Raw genomic sequence first — 17,129 nt, forward strand, 5'->3', positions numbered from 1 at the left:
AAAAAGAGGGTGGAAGAACTGTTAAGCACACAAGAGAAATGTGTGTTTACAAGAAATTACTTCAAGCTGTACCAATGAAAGCCAACTCTTGGAAGCTCCCACTGATCAGAAGCCACCTATGCAGTTCAGCTGATGAACAGTGTGGCTGGAGAAACTAACAAAGTCATACTTTAGTAGACTAAAATATGAAAACAGTCGAAAGCACTGTTTCCTAATGAAAATGCTTCAAGAATAGTGGCATGGCTGTGTTTTGAACAAACTCCAACACATACCTTCAACGGGGAGTGAAACAGAGCACACTGGATCTTTTCCAGGTGGAGTTCCACCAACAGCATGCTTCCAAGTTGGGATTTTTTCACCCGTGTCGCTTGAGGTCATGGAACGTTATTGACTTTCTATGGTTGCTTCTAAGCCAAGATGACTCGAGCCTGGCACTGATAAGGCCAAGTTCATGGCTTCAGTCCCCAAGCTGGCCATTCGAGCCTCGTTTGAGAACTCGTAGAGTCTCTGTTGAAGGACATGAAATTGACAACAGCGTAGCAATTTTGGATGACATAAAGCATCCTAGGTTGGCCTGCCGTGAACAAACTGGGAAAGCGTCCCTGCTCCCCAAGGACTCACAAGCAACCACGAAGGGACTCGAACCCTCAATCTTCTGATCCGAAGTCAGACGCCTTCTCCGTTAGGCCACGTGGTCTGACAGATGCCCATACTTTTCACGAACGTTCGTTGGAGTCTGTTTGAGCCAACTGCTGGTGTTGGGTTGGTCAGGTGGCTGGTGGATATTGCTTGATGGTTGCTTGAAATAAGTGCATGTCACAGCATTTCTCCCATGTATCATGCTCTTACAAAACGTAGTCCTACCTGACACATGCACAGTGGATCCACCCACTGAGCCAGAGTATCATCTGCCAATGGAGGTCATAAAGCTTACATGGCCCGATCTGTCACCTGGAAGTTGGCAGAGGTTTTTTTTCTTGGATCCCACCAAACAAAATCCACACTCTATCATGAGACAGCACCTTGGATGGCTGCTGGAATGGCCAGTATGGGGATTGAACCCATGACTTTGGCGTTATTAGCACCACGCTCTGACCAGCTGAGCTAACCGGCCTACAACTTGTGCCTAAACCAACCCTTTTTTTTTGACTAATATACCAAAAAAGAGGGTGGAAGAACTGTTAAGCACACAAGAGAAATGTGTGTGTACAAGAAATTACTTCAACATAGTGTGTAAAAAAAAGTCCTCTGTTGACTTACAAAAAATGCTTTAAGAAGAAATTGCCACAAAACAATACCTGGTGTGCGTCTTCTAATGTTAGGGTTGATAGGTGAGGATATAAAGCAGCACTTTTTGATGCAGTATGCTGTGTGAGACTTTGGAAATGAGTGATTTATCCAGAAAGTAGCTGGAAAAGTGATTTGGAGATACTAGCTAAGCATGTAATGTGTTTAGTAACGTGTCATGTGTCAGTGAATTTTGTGGTTTGCTGTCATTTGTAGTTGCGTACATCACTCACCTGGAAGCTGGCAGAGGTTTTTTTCTTGGATCCCACCAAACAAAATCCACAGTCTATCATGAGACAGCACCTTGGAAGGCTGCTGGAATGGCCAGTATGGGGATTGAACCCATGACTTTGGCGTTATTAGCACCACGCTCTGACCAGCTGAGCTAACCGGCCTACAACGTATGCGTGAACCGACCCTTTTGTTGACTAATATACCAAAAAAGAGGGTGGAAGAACTGTTAAGCACACAAGAGAAATGTGTGTTTACAAGAAATTACTTCAAGCTGTACCAATGAAAGCCAACTCTTGGAAGCTCCCACTGATCAGAAGCCACCTATGCAGTTCAGCTGATGAACAGTGTGGCTGGAGAAACTAACAAAGTCATACTTTAGTAGACTAAAATATGAAAACAGTCGAAAGCACTGTTTCCTAATGAAAATGCTTCAAGAATAGTGGCATGGCTGTGTTTTGAACAAACTCCAACACATACCTTCAACGGGGAGTGAAACAGAGCACACTGGATCTTTTCCAGGTGGAGTCCACCAACAGCATGCTTCCAAGTTGGGATTTTTTCACCCGTGTCGCTTGAGGTCATGGAACGTTATTGACTTTCTATGGTTGCTTCTAAGCCAAGATGACTCGAGCCTGGCACTGATAAGGCCAAGTTCATGGCTTCAGTCCCCAAGCTGGCCATTCGAGCCTCGTTTGAGAACTCGTAGAGTCTCTGTTGAAGGACATGAAATTGACAACAGCGTAGCAATTTTGGATGACATAAAGCATCCTAGGTTGGCCTGCCGTGAACAAACTGGGAAAGCGTCCCTGCCCCCAAGGACTCACAAGCAACCACGAAGGGACTCGAACCCTCAATCTTCTGATCCGAAGTCAGACGCCTTCTCCGTTAGGCCACGTGGTCTGACAGATGCCCATACTTTTCACGAACGTTCGTTGGAGTCTGTTTGAGCCAACTGCTGGTGTTGGGTTGGTCAGGTGGCTGGTGGATATTGCTTGATTGTTGCTTGAAATAAGTGCATGTCACAGCATTTCTCCCATGTATCATGCTCTTACAAAACGTAGTCCTACCTGACACATGCACAGTGGATCCACCCACTGAGCCAGAGTATCATCTGCCAATGGAGGTCATAAAGCTTACATGGCCCGATCTGTCACCTGGAAGTTGGCAGAGGTTTTTTTTCTTGGATCCCACCAAACAAAATCCACACTCTATCATGAGACAGCACCTTGGATGGCTGCTGGAATGGCCAGTATGGGGATTGAACCCATGACTTTGGCGTTATTAGCACCACGCTCTGACCAGCTGAGCTAACCGGCCTACAACTTGTGCCTAAACCAACCCTTTTTTTTTTGACTAATATACCAAAAAAGAGGGTGGAAGAACTGTTAAGCACACAAGAGAAATGTGTGTGTACAAGAAATTACTTCAACATAGTGTGTAAAAAAAGTCCTCTGTTGACTTACAAAAAATGCTTTAAGAAGAAATTTGCCACAAAACAATACCTGGTGTGCGTCTTCTAATGTTAGGGTTGATAGGTGAGGATATAAAGCAGCACTTTTTGATGCAGTATGCTGTGTGAGACTTTGGAATGAGTGATTTATCCAGAAAGTAGCTGGAAAAGTGATTTGGAGATACTAGCTAAGCATGTAATGTGTTTAGTAACGTGTCATGTGTCAGTGAATTTTGTGGTTTGCTGTCATTTGTAGTTGCGTACATCACTCACCTGGAAGCTGGCAGAGGTTTTTTTTCTTGGATCCCACCAAACAAAATCCACAGACTATCATGAGACAGCACCTTGGAAGGCTGCTGGAATGGCCAGTATGGGGATTGAACCCATGACTTTGGCATTATTAGCACCACGCTCTGACCAGCTGAGCTAACCGGCCTACAACGTATGCGTGAACCGACCCTTTTGTTGACTAATATACCAAAAAAGAGGGTGGAAGAACTGTTAAGCACACAAGAGAAATGTGTGTTTACAAGAAATTACTTCAAGCTGTACCAATGAAAGCCAACTCTTGGAAGCTCCCACTGATCAGAAGCCACCTATGCAGTTCAGCTGATGAACAGTGTGGCTGGAGAAACTAACAAAGTCATACTTTAGTAGACTAAAATATGAAACAGTCGAAAGCACTGTTTCCTAATGAAAATGCTTCAAGAATAGTGGCATGGCTGTGTTTTGAACAAACTCCAACACATACCTTCAACGGGGAGTGAAACAGAGCACACTGGATCTTTTCCAGGTGGAGTTCCACCAACAGCATGCTTCCAAGTTGGGATTTTTTCACCCGTGTCGCTTGAGGTCATGGAACGTTATTGACTTTCTATGGTTGCTTCTAAGCCAAGATGACTCGAGCCTGGCACTGATAAGGCCAAGTTCATGGCTTCAGTCCCCAAGCTGGCCATTCGAGCCTCGTTTGAGAACTCGTAGAGTCTCTGTTGAAGGACATGAAATTGACAACAGCGTAGCAATTTTGGATGACATAAAGCATCCTAGGTTGGCCTGCCGTGAACAAACTGGGAAAGCGTCCCTGCTCCCCAAGGACTCACAAGCAACCACGAAGGGACTCGAACCCTCAATCTTCTGATCCGAAGTCAGACGCCTTCTCCGTTAGGCCACGTGGTCTGACAGATGCCCATACTTTTCACGAACGTTCGTTGGAGTCTGTTTGAGCCAACTGCTGGTGTTGGGTTGGTCAGGTGGCTGGTGGATATTGCTTGATTGTTGCTTGAAATAAGTGCATGTCACAGCATTTCTCCCATGTATCATGCTCTTACAAAACGTAGTCCTACCTGACACATGCACAGTGGATCCACCCACTGAGCCAGAGTATCATCTGCCAATGGAGGTCATAAAGCTTACATGGCCCGATCTGTCACCTGGAAGTTGGCAGAGGTTTTTTTTCTTGGATCCCACCAAACAAAATCCACACTCTATCATGAGACAGCACCTTGGATGGCTGCTGGAATGGCCAGTATGGGGATTGAACCCATGACTTTGGCGTTATTAGCACCACGCTCTGACCAGCTGAGCTAACCGGCCTACAACTTGTGCCTAAACCAACCCTTTTTTTTTTGACTAATATACCAAAAAGAGGGTGGAAGAACTGTTAAGCACACAAGAGAAATGTGTGTGTACAAGAAATTACTTCAACATAGTGTGTAAAAAAAGTCCTCTGTTGACTTACAAAAAATGCTTTAAGAAGAAATTTGCCACAAAACAATACCTGGTGTGCGTCTTCTAATGTTAGGGTTGATAGGTGAGGATATAAAGCAGCACTTTTTGATGCAGTATGCTGTGTGAGACTTTGGAAATGAGTGATTTATCCAGAAGTAGCTGGAAAAGTGATTTGGAGATACTAGCTAAGCATGTAATGTGTTTAGTAACGTGTCATGTGTCAGTGAATTTTGTGGTTTGCTGTCATTTGTAGTTGCGTACATCACTCACCTGGAAGCTGGCAGAGGTTTTTTTCTTGGATCCCACCAAACAAATCCACAGTCTATCATGAGACAGCACCTTGGAAGGCTGCTGGAATGGCCAGTATGGGGATTGAACCCATGACTTTGGCGTTATTAGCACCACGCTCTGACCAGCTGAGCTAACCGGCCTACAACGTATGCGTGAACCGACCCTTTTGTTGACTAATATACCAAAAAGAGGGTGGAAGAACTGTTAAGCACACAAGAGAAATGTGTGTTTACAAGAAATTACTTCAAGCTGTACCAATGAAAGCCAACTCTTGGAAGCTCCCACTGATCAGAAGCCACCTATGCAGTTCAGCTGATGAACAGTGTGGCTGGAGAAACTAACAAGTCATACTTTAGTAGACTAAAATATGAAACAGTCGAAAGCACTGTTTCCTAATGAAAATGCTTCAAGAATAGTGGCATGGCTGTGTTTTGAACAAACTCCAACACATACCTTCAACGGGGAGTGAAACAGAGCACACTGGATCTTTTCCAGGTGGAGTTCACCAACAGCATGCTTCCAAGTTGGGATTTTTTCACCCGTGTCGCTTGAGGTCATGGAACGTTATTGACTTTCTATGGTTGCTTCTAAGCCAAGATGACTCGAGCCTGGCACTGATAAGGCCAAGTTCATGGCTTCAGTCCCCAAGCTGGCCATTCGAGCCTCGTTTGAGAACTCGTAGAGTCTCTGTTGAAGGACATGAAATTGACAACAGCGTAGCAATTTTGGATGACATAAAGCATCCTAGGTTGGCCTGCCGTGAACAAACTGGGAAGCGTCCCTGCTCCCAAGGACTCACAAGCAACCACGAAGGGACTCGAACCCTCAATCTTCTGATCCGAAGTCAGACGCCTTCTCCGTTAGGCCACGTGGTCTGACAGATGCCCATACTTTTCACGAACGTTCGTTGGAGTCTGTTTGAGCCAACTGCTGGTGTTGGGTTGGTCAGGTGGCTGGTGGATATTGCTTGATGGTTGCTTGAAATAAGTGCATGTCACAGCATTTCTCCCATGTATCATGCTCTTACAAAACGTAGTCCTACCTGACACATGCACAGTGGATCCACCCACTGAGCCAGAGTATCATCTGCCAATGGAGGTCATAAAGCTTACATGGCCTGATCTGTCACCTGGAAGTTGGCAGAGGTTTTTTTTCTTGGATCCCACCAAACAAAACCCACACTCTATCATGAGACAGCACCTTGGATGGCTGCTGGAATGGCCAGTATGGGGATTGAACCCATGACTTTGGCGTTATTAGCACCACGCTCTGACCAGCTGAGCTAACCGGCCTACACGTATGCGTGAACCGACCCTTTTGTTGACTAATATACCAAAAAGAGGGTGGAAGAACTGTTAAGCACACAAGAGAAATGTGTGTTTACAAGAAATTACTTCAAGCTGTACCAATGAAAGCCAACTCTTGGAAGCTCCCACTGATCAGAAGCCACCTATGCAGTTCAGCTGATGAACAGTGTGGCTGGAGAAACTAACAAAGTCATACTTTAGTAGACTAAAATATGAAAACAGTCGAAAGCACTGTTTCCTAATGAAATGCTTCAAGAATAGTGGCATGGCTGTGTTTTGAACAAACTCCAACACATACCTTCAACGGGGAGTGAAACAGAGCACACTGGATCTTTTCCAGGTGGAGTTCCACCAACAGCATGCTTCCAAGTTGGGATTTTTTCACCCGTGTCGCTTGAGGTCATGGAACGTTATTGACTTCTATGGTTGCTTCTAAGCCAAGATGACTCGAGCCTGGCACTGATAAGGCCAAGTTCATGGCTTCAGTCCCCAAGCTGGCCATTCGAGCCTCGTTTGAGAACTCGTAGAGTCTCTGTTGAAGGACATGAAATTGACAACAGCGTAGCAATTTTGGATGACATAAAGCATCCTAGGTTGGCCTGCCGTGAACAAACTGGAAAGCGTCCCTGCTCCCCAAGGACTCACAAGCAACCACGAAGGGACTCGAACCCTCAATCTTCTGATCCGAAGTCAGACGCCTTCTCCGTTAGGCCACGTGGTCTGACAGATGCCCATACTTTTCACGAACGTTCGTTGGAGTCTGTTTGAGCCAACTGCTGGTGTTGGGTTGGTCAGGTGGCTGGTGGATATTGCTTGATGGTTGCTTGAAATAAGTGCATGTCACAGCATTTCTCCCATGTATCATGCTCTTACAAAACGTAGTCCTACCTGACACATGCACAGTGGATCCACCCACTGAGCCAGAGTATCATCTGCCAATGGAGGTCATAAAGCTTACATGGCCCGATCTGTCACCTGGAAGTTGGCAGAGGTTTTTTTCTTGGATCCCACCAAACAAAACCCACACTCTATCATGAGACAGCACCTTGGATGGCTGCTGGAATGGCCAGTATGGGGATTGAACCCATGACTTTGGCGTTATTAGCACCACGCTCTGACCAGCTGAGCTAACCGGCCTACAACTTGTGCCTAAACCAACCCTTTTTTTTTTGACTAATATACCAAAAAGAGGGTGGAAGAACTGTTAAGCACACAAGAGAAATGTGTGTGTACAAGAAATTACTTCAACATAGTGTGTAAAAAAAAGTCCTCTGTTGACTTACAAAAATGCTTTAAGAAGAAATTTGCCACAAAACAATACCTGGTGTGCGTCTTCTAATGTTAGGGTTGATAGGTGAGGATATAAAGCAGCACTTTTTGATGCAGTATGCTGTGTGAGACTTTGGAAATGAGTGATTTATCCAGAAAGTAGCTGGAAAAGTGATTTGGAGATACTAGCTAAGCATGTAATGTGTTTAGTAACGTGTCATGTGTCAGTGAATTTTGTGGTTTGCTGTCATTTGTAGTTGCGTACATCACTCACCTGGAAGCTGGCAGAGGTTTTTTTTCTTGGATCCCACCAAACAAAATCCACAGTCTATCATGAGACAGCACCTTGGAAGGCTGCTGGAATGGCCAGTATGGGGATTGAACCCATGACTTTGGCGTTATTAGCACCACGCTCTGACCAGCTGAGCTAACCGGCCTACAACGTATGCGTGAACCGACCCTTTTGTTGACTAATATACCAAAAAGAGGGTGGAAGAACTGTTAAGCACACAAGAGAAATGTGTGTTTACAAGAAATTACTTCAAGCTGTACCAATGAAAGCCAACTCTTGGAAGCTCCCACTGATCAGAAGCCACCTATGCAGTTCAGCTGATGAACAGTGTGGCTGGAGAAACTAACAAAGTCATACTTTAGTAGACTAAAATATGAAAACAGTCGAAAGCACTGTTTCCTAGTGAAATGCTTCAAGAATAGTGGCATGGCTGTGTTTTGAACAAACTCCAACACATACCTTCAACGGGGAGTGAAACAGAGCACACTGGATCTTTTCCAGGTGGAGTTCCACCAACAGCATGCTTCCAAGTTGGGATTTTTTCACCCGTGTCGCTTGAGGTCATGGAACGTTATTGACTTTCTATGGTTGCTTCTAAGCCAAGATGACTCGAGCCTGGCACTGATAAGGCCAAGTTCATGGCTTCAGTCCCCAAGCTGGCCATTCGAGCCTCGTTTGAGAACTCGTAGAGTCTCTGTTGAAGGACATGAAATTGACAACAGCGTAGCAATTTTGGATGACATAAAGCATCCTAGGTTGGCCTGCCGTGAACAAACTGGGAAAGCGTCCCTGCTCCCCAAGGACTCACAAGCAACCACGAAGGGACTCGAACCCTCATCTTCTGATCCGAAGTCAGACGCCTTCTCCGTTAGGCCACGTGGTCTGACAGATGCCCATACTTTTCACGAACGTTCGTTGGAGTCTGTTTGAGCCAACTGCTGGTGTTGGGTTGGTCAGGCGGCTGGTGGATATTGCTTGATTGTTGCTTGAAATAAGCGCATGTCACAGCATTTCTCCCATGTATCATGCTCTTACAAAACGTAGTCCTACCTGACACATGCACAGTGGATCCACCCACTGAGCCAGAGTATCATCTGCCAATGGAGGTCATAAAGCTTACATGGCCCGATCTGTCACCTGGAAGTTGGCAGAGGTTTTTTTTCTTGGATCCCACCAAACAAAACCCGCACTCTATCATGAGACAGCACCTTGGATGGCTGCTGGAATGGCCAGTATGGGGATTGAACCCATGACTTTGGCGTTATTAGCACCACGCTCTGACCAGCTGAGCTAACCGGCCTACAACTTGTGCCTAAACCAACCCTTTTTTTTTGACTAATATACCAAAAAGAGGGTGGAAGAACTGTTAAGCACACAAGAGAAATGTGTGTGTACAAGAAATTACTTCAACATAGTGTGTAAAAAAAGTCCTCTGTTGACTTACAAAAAATGCTTTAAGAAGAAATTTGCCACAAAACAATACCTGGTGTGCGTCTTCTAATGTTAGGGTTGATAGGTGAGGATATAAAGCAGCACTTTTTGATGCAGTATGCTGTGTGAGACTTTGGAAATGAGTGATTTATCCAGAAAGTAGCTGGAAAAGTGATTTGGAGATACTAGCTAAGCATGTAATGTGTTTAGTAACGTGTCATGTGTCAGTGAATTTTGTGGTTTGCTGTCATTTGTAGTTGCGTACATCACTCACCTGGAAGCTGGCAGAGGTTTTTTTTCTTGGATCCCACCAAACAAAATCCACAGTCTATCATGAGACAGCACCTTGGAAGGCTGCTGGAATGGCCAGTATGGGGATTGAACCCATGACTTTGGCGTTATTAGCACCACGCTCTGACCAGCTGAGCTAACCGGCCTACAACGTATGCGTGAACCGACCCTTTTGTTGACTAATATACCAAAAAAGAGGGTGGAAGAACTGTTAAGCACACAAGAGAAATGTGTGTTTACAAGAAATTACTTCAAGCTGTACCAATGAAAGCCAACTCTTGGAAGCTCCCACTGATCAGAAGCCACCTATGCAGTTCAGCTGATGAACAGTGTGGCTGGAGAAACTAACAAAGTCATACTTTAGTAGACTAAAATATGAAAACAGTCGAAAGCACTGTTTCCTAATGAAAATGCTTCAAGAATAGTGGCATGGCTGTGTTTTGAACAAACTCCAACACATACCTTCAACGGGGAGTGAAACAGAGCACACTGGATCTTTTCCAGGTGGAGTTCCACCAACAGCATGCTTCCAAGTTGGGATTTTTTCACCCGTGTCGCTTGAGGTCATGGAACGTTATTGACTTTCTATGGTTGCTTCTAAGCCAAGATGACTCGAGCCTGGCACTGATAAGGCCAAGTTCATGGCTTCAGTCCCCAAGCTGGCCATTCGAGCCTCGTTTGAGAACTCGTAGAGTCTCTGTTGAAGGACATGAAATTGACAACAGCGTAGCAATTTGGATGACATAAAGCATCCTAGGTTGGCCTGCCGTGAACAAACTGGGAAAGCGTCCCTGCTCCCCAAGGACTCACAAGCAACCACGAAGGGACTCGAACCCTCAATCTTCTGATCCGAAGTCAGACGCCTTCTCCGTTAGGCCACGTGGTCTGACAGATGCCCATACTTTTCACGAACGTTCGTTGGAGTCTGTTTGAGCCAACTGCTGGTGTTGGGTTGGTCAGGTGGCTGGTGGATATTGCTTGATTGTTGCTTGAAATAAGTGCATGTCACAGCATTTCTCCCATGTATCATGCTCTTACAAAACGTAGTCCTACCTGACACATGCACAGTGGATCCACCCACTGAGCCAGAGTATCATCTGCCAATGGAGGTCATAAAGCTTACATGGCCCGATCTGTCACCTGGAAGTTGGCAGAGGTTTTTTTTCTTGGATCCCACCAAACAAAACCCACACTCTATCATGAGACAGCACCTTGGATGGCTGCTGGAATGGCCAGTATGGGGATTGAACCCATGACTTTGGCGTTATTAGCACCACGCTCTGACCAGCTGAGCTAACCGGCCTACAACTTGTGCCTAAACCAACCCTTTTTTTTTTGACTAATATACCAAAAAAGAGGGTGGAAGAACTGTTAAGAACACCAGAGAAATGTGTGTTTACAAGAAATTACTTCAACATAGTGTGTAAAAAAAAGTCCTCTGTTGACTTACAAAAAATGCTTTAAGAAGAAATTTGCCACAAAACAATACCTGGTGTGCGTCTTCTAATGTTAGGGTTGATAGGTGAGGATATAAAGCAGCACTTTTTGATGCAGTATGCTGTGTGAGACTTTGGAAATGAGTGATTTATCCAGAAAGTAGCTGGAAAAGTGATTTGGAGATACTAGCTAAGCATGTAATGTGTTTAGTAACGTGTCATGTGTCAGTGAATTTTGTGGTTTGCTGTCATTTGTAGTTGCGTACATCACTCACCTGGAAGCTGGCAGAGGTTTTTTTTCTTGGATCCCACCAAACAAAATCCACAGTCTATCATGAGACAGCACCTTGGAAGGCTGCTGGAATGGCCAGTATGGGGATTGAACCCATGACTTTGGCGTTATTAGCACCACGCTCTGACCAGCTGAGCTAACCGGCCTACAACGTATGCGTGAACCGACCCTTTTGTTGACTAATATACCAAAAAAGAGGGTGGAAGAACTGTTAAGCACACAAGAGAAATGTGTGTTTACAAGAAATTACTTCAAGCTGTACCAATGAAAGCCAACTCTTGGAAGCTCCCACTGATCAGAAGCCACCTATGCAGTTCAGCTGATGAACAGTGTGGCTGGAGAAACTAACAAAGTCATACTTTAGTAGACTAAAATATGAAAACAGTCGAAAGCACTGTTTCCTAATGAAAATGCTTCAAGAATAGTGGCATGGCTGTGTTTTGAACAAACTCCAACACATACCTTCAACGGGGAGTGAAACAGAGCACACTGGATCTTTTCCAGGTGGAGTTCCACCAACAGCATGCTTCCAAGTTGGGATTTTTTCACCCGTGTCGCTTGAGGTCATGGAACGTTATTGACTTTCTATGGTTGCTTCTAAGCCAAGATGACTCGAGCCTGGCACTGATAAGGTCAAGTTCATGGCTTCAGTCCCCAAGCTGGCCATTCGAGCCTCGTTTGAGAACTCGTAGGCTGTGTCCGAATTCAGGGGAAGGATGCTTAAAATGCCATATTTGGATGCAATGACGTCACAGCTACACGACGAGGACTGTCCGAATTCAAAGAGCACTCAAAATGTGGCGACAAATGCGTCCTACTTTTCTGCGAATTTGAGGCTTAGCTGTGTCCGAATTCAGAGGAAGGATGCTTCGATGCCATATTTGGAGGCAATGACGTCACGGCGACGCGACGAAGGGTGTCCGAATTCAAAGAGTACTCAAAATTTGGCGACATTTTTACTCCTACTTTGCCCTGAATTCTAAGGATGGTCCGATGTATCCTTCATGTCCTACTATATCCCAGGATTTATTGCGGGTCATAGAGGAGATTTGTTTCTGATAACGATGGTGGTCGAAGCAGGAGAGGAAGACACTTTCAAATGTAAGTATATGAAAATCTGGTTGTACAAAAGTTAAATTGTTATACCGGTCGTTTTGTTAAGCTTTGGGCATCTGCATAGACATGTTTCTTTTCTTTAAAATAACCATAAACCAGCTTGTATCGGGGTCCCGCGATTTTTCATGTATTGCCGTTTACATACAGCTAATTTTGATTTTTTCGAATTGGTGATATGTTGTGGGGAACAAAGACCAAACGGCTTAATTTATTAAAACGAGGAGAAAACGATCACCTCTTCACTGGGGTGAAGAATTGGGCCGCTACGGCGTGGATGTACAATAATAAATCAATTTACGCATCATATTCATATGAGTGCGGTCCTATTAACCCTCATGCTCTACGGCAGCGGTCCCCGACCTTTTTGAGCCACAGACCGGTTTATGTCAGACACGGAGCGGCCTTTAAGGTATCGCGGATAAATACAACCACATAAAATGATCCGACCAAGACAAAAACTGTGGTATTTTGTAAATATAATAATAAACGTGAATGTACTGTGTAATTGTGTAACTTTATTAGCAGTGTCCTCCTGAAAATGCGCCAATATTGACAGTAACATCCTCCTCTCTGCCGCTTAATGCTCTCTGGTCGCTATGGTAACATGTAAATATTTCTTTCAAAATAAGACACACAACTACAACAAGGGAAAGACTCAGGGAAACCGAGTTAACGATAAAACCCCTGAAAACCATAAATTTCACACCGGAGCCTTAACTCTGTGGCCCGGTACCAAATGACTCACTGACCGCTGCTGTACAGAACCTGTGATGTCCAGACAGTGTTCCTCTGGTGTTCTGCTGTGAAAACCTTTGGGCTTAGGGATTAACATAGTTGCCATGGTGTCCTTTCTTCTCTTATTTGTTGTGTGTGATCAGGACAATTCTGGAGAGGATGGGCCTGCAAGGGAAAGTCACCCCCTTGCAGGCCAGAAGACATGAGATAACTTTAAAAAATACAAAGTACGTATGTGTGTTATCAAGAAGATAATTCTCAAGAACACAAGTTAATAAATGTGCAATTACTAAGAGTTGTTGTGGTGTTTTTATTTGCCTGCTGTCATTTTTGATTTCCTCTGCCTTTAGGATTGCAAGTATCCAGGCTCAGGAGAGGGGGGTCAGTGGGAAGCCCACTGCTGCTACTTGGCCCTGGTTTGCCCTCATGGATGAGGTGATAGGACAGATGCCTTCCATTAAGCCTCCTGTCCTAATTTCCTCTCTCCCTGAGGACACTCCAGGGCCAAGCACAGCAGTGGGTGACCAAAACGACAGTGATGACGAAGCGGCTCAGCCACCTACGACAGGGAGAAAGAGGAAAAGAGACAGGGATGATGAGCTGCTAGACCTCATCAGAGAGGACATGAGGCAGCAAAGAGAGGCTGAGGAGAGCAGAGCAGGGAGAGGACGGACAGACTGTTTTCACTTCTAGAAAGATTAGTTCCCAAATGAGTTATGTATTGAGAAATTTATTTATTTGAATATATTTGTTACATTGTTATATGTGTTGCATTAGTTTAAAGGTTTTATGTTATTAATAAATTGATTCAAACAAACCGTAATTGTCACTGAACTCAATTTGATTTACAGGCATTTGTAACACGTATGAACATAACACTAACTTTGAACAATATTACTTGGATATTTATTTGATAGCAATAAAGTAAATAACAATTAAACAAGAATATTTCAAATACACAGTATGTAAAGATGGAAAAACAATATTTTCAGTTGTTCACACAGGATTAACCTGAGTGACCTGTTCGTGGACCGTTTCTTTAACAACTGTAATAGATTACAGGAAGTCTCTGGCAGTGTTGCTGAAGCTGCCGGAGCAAGATCAGACGTGGATGAGCTGCTGCAACTGAGACCTGCGGTTTGTCTTTTCTGGTCGGCGAGTGGAGAATCACACAGGGTGGTCTGCAAAGAGAGCTTCAGGATGCTTCCTCCCACTGTCCCCTGCATCGTCCATCCACAGGGTTAGCAGGGCTGGCTCACTCGTGGCTGCCACACCACTAAGATGTTTACAGAAATATGCAAGCAGGAGATGGTGGATGCTATATTATTAGTATAATACTTGTAACTCTGTAGCAGACAACAGTTTGATAAAGTGCTATGTATAAAAAAAAAAAAAATAAATAAAAACAAAGAAACAAAAGATTGGATTCTATACGTTTCAAAGATATTTAGTTTATTTATTTTATATGATACAGTACATGTGTGAGAATGACCGATGTTGTGGCAAAAAATGATCGTCTGCCAAAAACTGATTTCCGGTTTTGGCCCTAAACTGATTGCTTGTATTTAACCTGCTATGAATAACTTGTTGGTCTATAATATGTGAAACATGTCAAATGTGTCCCTCATTAGTGATATCAAGTCACCTGCAACATTCCTGTAACAAGGTAGAAGCTGCAATCAGTTTTTGGCAGTGACTTTTATATATCCTTTATTCATCCAGTTAAAAAAAAAAATCTTATTGACATTAGAAATTTATTTTTTAAGAGTAATCTGGCCAAGAGGACAGCAGACAGCGCAACAAATATATCAATTGTACCTACATTATAACCAGAGTTATAAAGATCCTTGAACAACAGGTAATTATTGTATATATAAAACCCCTTAGTAAACCATGTTCACCGAAGTCTATTTACCAACATACATAAAGATATTACACATATTACACTCGGAAACATTGGAAATCAGTTTTGGCAGGCGAACATTTTTTTGGCACAACGCCGGCGATATTTCAATTATCCGTGTAATTAGCTAAGTAATTCCTAAATGCGTGTAGATTAAAGGAAATGATTTTACCTGGATATGATTGTCTCTGATGAGCCTAAGGTACAAAACGTGCGGGCGGCGACGATAAGGTTTTTCTAGCTCCTCGAAAAATAAAATTGTCCAAACAACGGAGCAACATTTCTGGGTCCATTTTAAAGTTTTCGCGCTGTGGCGCTAGCGATCGGGAAAAACACGCAAGTAAGGGCGGAGTTGAAGGCTAGGAGGCTGTCCACAGCCCATCTGTTATGTTGGATACTCATTGTTTGTTCAATAAAGTTTCTATGGAGAAAAAAAGGGGGCTGTCCAAGCCGCTCACTTCCTGACTACCCGTCCGTCTAAGGACACTACCTTGTGACGTAGGTAGGTAGTGTCCTTATGAGCATCCTTCCCCTGAATTCGGACACAGCCGTAGAGTCTCTGTTGAAGGACATGAAATTGACAACAGCATAGCAACATAAAGCATCCTAGGTTGGCCTGCCGTGAACAAACTGGGAAAGCGTCCCTGCTCCCCAAGGACTCACAAGCAACCACGAAGGGACTCGAACCCTCAATCTTCTGATCCGAAGTCAGACGCCTTCTCCGTTAGGCCACGTGGTCTGACAGATGCCCATACTTTTCACGAACGTTCGTTGGAGTCTGTTTGAGCCAACTGCTGGTGTTGGGTTGGTCAGGTGGCTGGTGGATATTGCTTGATTGTTGCTTGAAATAAGTGCATGTCACAGCATTTCTCCCATGTATCACGCTCTTACAAAACGTAGTCCTACCTGCCACATGCACAGTGGATCCACCCACTGAGCCAGAGTATCATCTGCCAATGGAGGTCATAAAGCTTACATGGCCCGATCTGTCACCTGTAAGTTGGCAGAGCTTTTTTTTTTGGATCCCACCAAACAAAAGCCACCGTCTAGCATCATTCAGCTGATAAGTAATGTGTATGTATCAACTAACAAAGTCAAACTTTAGTCGACTAAAACATGAATATATTTGAAAGTACTGTCTTTTCAAATCAAAGTTAAAATGCTCCAAGGATAATGGCATGGCTGTATTTTGAACAAACCTCAACACACACCTTCATCAGTTAGTGAAATAAAGGGCATGGGCTAGTTTCATTAAAGCACTAGTTTTTTGATTCACTTTCTATGGTTGCTTCAGAGGTAAGAGCTCAGTGTCTTATTGTAATTTATGACAATTCCTGGTTTTGTTTGCGAAGTAAAAAAGAAATAAAATCAAGACACAAGCCAAAAACCAAGTTAATGATTTATTATCTTATCAACTTTTTCTCTCATACAATGTTTTTCAGCTGATTTTTCAATAAATTCAGAGTCACATGTGCTTCAGCACCCCCAAAATGACTCAAAGCACCCCCAAAGATTTCTTACTTTTTTTGGACAATATTTGCTGTTTGTGTAACACACTACTAAAAATATAAAAAGCATACAGTACTTAATTGAGATGGAACATTTTAACAACAAAAGTATAGATAACCCTACCCCCCTCCCAAAATGGTTTGTTCCAGCCAGCCTCCCTCCTTCTCTGGCTCTGGCGCGTTGCTGCCAGAGTTATAGTGGCTGGGACCTGAGATACAGCAGAGCGGATGCATAAGTGCCTGGCTTAAAACAGGACATATTAGCTGCATTTAACCTTCAGTTACTCTTTATATAGTTAGGTAGGAGTCAGACCATGTTTCTTTTTAGCTGAAAAACACTACACCCAGCCAGGTAACCTGCTGTGTTGGAAACGTGTTTCCCGCCTATGTTTGCTACCCTGTCCTACTCTGTAGTAAATTCAGCGATATTTGACTGTCCTGTTGCTCCCATTGAAATTTATATAGCCTATTTAAAATCTAAAACTTAACATTATCCATAGCCTGCTGCTGTTACCACTGTCCTGTTTGAAATGTAATGAGAGAAACTGGTTATTTTATC

General features: G+C 43.9%; 21 non-coding genes across 21 annotated transcripts; all 21 read right to left on the reverse strand.

The window, feature by feature from the left end:
* Nucleotides 1–624: 624 nt before the first annotated feature.
* On the reverse strand, nucleotides 625–697 carry trnar-ucg (transfer RNA arginine (anticodon UCG)). Its single transcript has one exon. It is a non-coding gene; the product is annotated as a tRNA-Arg (tRNA).
* A 343-nt stretch (nucleotides 698–1,040) lies between these two features.
* trnai-aau (transfer RNA isoleucine (anticodon AAU)) lies at nucleotides 1,041–1,114 on the reverse strand. The gene has a single exon. It is a non-coding gene; the product is annotated as a tRNA-Ile (tRNA).
* Nucleotides 1,115–1,608: 494 nt separating this feature from the next.
* trnai-aau (transfer RNA isoleucine (anticodon AAU)) lies at nucleotides 1,609–1,682 on the reverse strand. Its single transcript has one exon. It is a non-coding gene; the product is annotated as a tRNA-Ile (tRNA).
* Nucleotides 1,683–2,348: 666 nt separating this feature from the next.
* On the reverse strand, nucleotides 2,349–2,421 carry trnar-ucg (transfer RNA arginine (anticodon UCG)). The gene has a single exon. It is a non-coding gene; the product is annotated as a tRNA-Arg (tRNA).
* A 343-nt stretch (nucleotides 2,422–2,764) lies between these two features.
* Nucleotides 2,765–2,838, reverse strand: trnai-aau (transfer RNA isoleucine (anticodon AAU)). Its single transcript has one exon. It is a non-coding gene; the product is annotated as a tRNA-Ile (tRNA).
* A 495-nt stretch (nucleotides 2,839–3,333) lies between these two features.
* trnai-aau (transfer RNA isoleucine (anticodon AAU)) lies at nucleotides 3,334–3,407 on the reverse strand. Its single transcript has one exon. It is a non-coding gene; the product is annotated as a tRNA-Ile (tRNA).
* Nucleotides 3,408–4,074: 667 nt separating this feature from the next.
* On the reverse strand, nucleotides 4,075–4,147 carry trnar-ucg (transfer RNA arginine (anticodon UCG)). The gene has a single exon. It is a non-coding gene; the product is annotated as a tRNA-Arg (tRNA).
* A 343-nt stretch (nucleotides 4,148–4,490) lies between these two features.
* On the reverse strand, nucleotides 4,491–4,564 carry trnai-aau (transfer RNA isoleucine (anticodon AAU)). Its single transcript has one exon. It is a non-coding gene; the product is annotated as a tRNA-Ile (tRNA).
* Nucleotides 4,565–5,056: 492 nt separating this feature from the next.
* On the reverse strand, nucleotides 5,057–5,130 carry trnai-aau (transfer RNA isoleucine (anticodon AAU)). Its single transcript has one exon. It is a non-coding gene; the product is annotated as a tRNA-Ile (tRNA).
* Nucleotides 5,131–5,792: 662 nt separating this feature from the next.
* Nucleotides 5,793–5,865, reverse strand: trnar-ucg (transfer RNA arginine (anticodon UCG)). The gene has a single exon. It is a non-coding gene; the product is annotated as a tRNA-Arg (tRNA).
* A 343-nt stretch (nucleotides 5,866–6,208) lies between these two features.
* On the reverse strand, nucleotides 6,209–6,282 carry trnai-aau (transfer RNA isoleucine (anticodon AAU)). Its single transcript has one exon. It is a non-coding gene; the product is annotated as a tRNA-Ile (tRNA).
* A 663-nt stretch (nucleotides 6,283–6,945) lies between these two features.
* trnar-ucg (transfer RNA arginine (anticodon UCG)) lies at nucleotides 6,946–7,018 on the reverse strand. The gene has a single exon. It is a non-coding gene; the product is annotated as a tRNA-Arg (tRNA).
* Nucleotides 7,019–7,360: 342 nt separating this feature from the next.
* Nucleotides 7,361–7,434, reverse strand: trnai-aau (transfer RNA isoleucine (anticodon AAU)). The gene has a single exon. It is a non-coding gene; the product is annotated as a tRNA-Ile (tRNA).
* Nucleotides 7,435–7,929: 495 nt separating this feature from the next.
* trnai-aau (transfer RNA isoleucine (anticodon AAU)) lies at nucleotides 7,930–8,003 on the reverse strand. The gene has a single exon. It is a non-coding gene; the product is annotated as a tRNA-Ile (tRNA).
* Nucleotides 8,004–8,669: 666 nt separating this feature from the next.
* On the reverse strand, nucleotides 8,670–8,741 carry trnar-ucg (transfer RNA arginine (anticodon UCG)). Its single transcript has one exon. It is a non-coding gene; the product is annotated as a tRNA-Arg (tRNA).
* A 343-nt stretch (nucleotides 8,742–9,084) lies between these two features.
* On the reverse strand, nucleotides 9,085–9,158 carry trnai-aau (transfer RNA isoleucine (anticodon AAU)). Its single transcript has one exon. It is a non-coding gene; the product is annotated as a tRNA-Ile (tRNA).
* A 494-nt stretch (nucleotides 9,159–9,652) lies between these two features.
* On the reverse strand, nucleotides 9,653–9,726 carry trnai-aau (transfer RNA isoleucine (anticodon AAU)). The gene has a single exon. It is a non-coding gene; the product is annotated as a tRNA-Ile (tRNA).
* A 667-nt stretch (nucleotides 9,727–10,393) lies between these two features.
* trnar-ucg (transfer RNA arginine (anticodon UCG)) lies at nucleotides 10,394–10,466 on the reverse strand. Its single transcript has one exon. It is a non-coding gene; the product is annotated as a tRNA-Arg (tRNA).
* Nucleotides 10,467–10,809: 343 nt separating this feature from the next.
* On the reverse strand, nucleotides 10,810–10,883 carry trnai-aau (transfer RNA isoleucine (anticodon AAU)). The gene has a single exon. It is a non-coding gene; the product is annotated as a tRNA-Ile (tRNA).
* A 497-nt stretch (nucleotides 10,884–11,380) lies between these two features.
* On the reverse strand, nucleotides 11,381–11,454 carry trnai-aau (transfer RNA isoleucine (anticodon AAU)). Its single transcript has one exon. It is a non-coding gene; the product is annotated as a tRNA-Ile (tRNA).
* Nucleotides 11,455–15,728: 4,274 nt separating this feature from the next.
* trnar-ucg (transfer RNA arginine (anticodon UCG)) lies at nucleotides 15,729–15,801 on the reverse strand. The gene has a single exon. It is a non-coding gene; the product is annotated as a tRNA-Arg (tRNA).
* Nucleotides 15,802–17,129: the final 1,328 nt, after the last annotated feature.

Source organism: Oreochromis niloticus, linkage group LG23, assembly GCF_001858045.2.
Source record: "Oreochromis niloticus isolate F11D_XX linkage group LG23, O_niloticus_UMD_NMBU, whole genome shotgun sequence".
Classification (NCBI taxonomy): domain Eukaryota; kingdom Metazoa; phylum Chordata; class Actinopteri; order Cichliformes; family Cichlidae; genus Oreochromis; species Oreochromis niloticus.